The sequence below is a fragment of the Propithecus coquereli genome, unplaced genomic scaffold (genome assembly GCF_000956105.1).
Source record: "Propithecus coquereli isolate 6110/MARCELLA unplaced genomic scaffold, Pcoq_1.0 Scaffold3, whole genome shotgun sequence".
Lineage (NCBI taxonomy): Eukaryota > Metazoa > Chordata > Mammalia > Primates > Indriidae > Propithecus > Propithecus coquereli.
In genome coordinates, this window is record NW_012148618.1 from 18,383,008 (window position 1) to 18,384,228 (window position 1,221).

Genomic DNA, 1,221 nt, shown 5'->3' on the forward strand with positions numbered 1-1,221 from the left:
TTAAGGTCAGCAGGGCTGTGACAAGTATGGAAATGTAAATGACAGACAATTCACAAATCAAGGCTAATTCACATGTTCTCACACTCATGCCTGGTGCACAAGCTAACACCCTTCGTGAGAGGGTTGAAAGGGAATATCAGTGTTCAATCAGTAAGGATGGCCTCTTTCTGGCACTTCATGTATAATGAGGAGAAACAAAAAAGGTAGAATAATTACAGTATCCAAGGGTACGAGCCAAACCGCCAGTGAAAAATGAAACATTCAGTGAAATCAGTCACATGCTGGGCCATCATAATGAATATGCCAAATCAATTATTTGGAAAAAAAAAATCCATGGACTGAGTTGACACAGTGTAGGCTGAAAGCAACCAAAGAGGATGAATTCAGAGATGTTACAAAGAACTAACCTGATGTGTCCAAACTGTACCCATCTAAGTTTCTGGGCATCCTGCCAGGTCTACATCTGTGGACTGTCAGAGAGCCTCTGGGGAGAATTTGTTTATTTCTTATTTTGGAATTTCTTCATATTGAGCTAGGGTTGTATATTGAGAGTTAAACACTGTTGTACTTTTTCCACTGCTTCCTATGGCTGGGGATCTATAGGAGTCAGACCTTTTCATAAAGAGCATTTTCTGATCCTTTGAGCTGCCTAGGCTTCTGTGAGTCATTACAGTAAGCACATGAAAATGTCTGTGGAAAAAACAAATTTAATGATTTTCCCAGTCTTATCCTAAGTCAGGTGGCAGGGCCTGGCCAGCCATTTGCAATTGTTAATGCTAATAAGCATAGTAGAAGCCTATATCCCTTCTTAGCATTTGCAAATCAAATTCCCAAATAAGAGGATTATAGCATTCTTTAACCATTCTCAAAGGAGCATTCCTTGATTTGGGGGACAGCTTTGGTAAGGATAAAAAGAAACGGAACCTTTGGAGTACTTTTGCAAATTTGAAAATCTTGGGTGTTAGTGAGCACATAGAAGATGAATTAAGCTCCAGGGTTCAGTGACATCTCAGATTGAGAGACAGGGCCAGGCAATTTGGATTTTTTGCTGGTCAATATGGAACTGGAGTGACTTGTAAAACTGAGATGAAAACTTAAGATTCCATCTGACTTGTTGCCAGCCTCTTCAGGCTGCCCAGGTTAAGGCTGCCTCCTGAACAATTCCATCAGATTTTCATGACATATTAAGCTATTATTCCTAATTACCTATGGAACCCAACT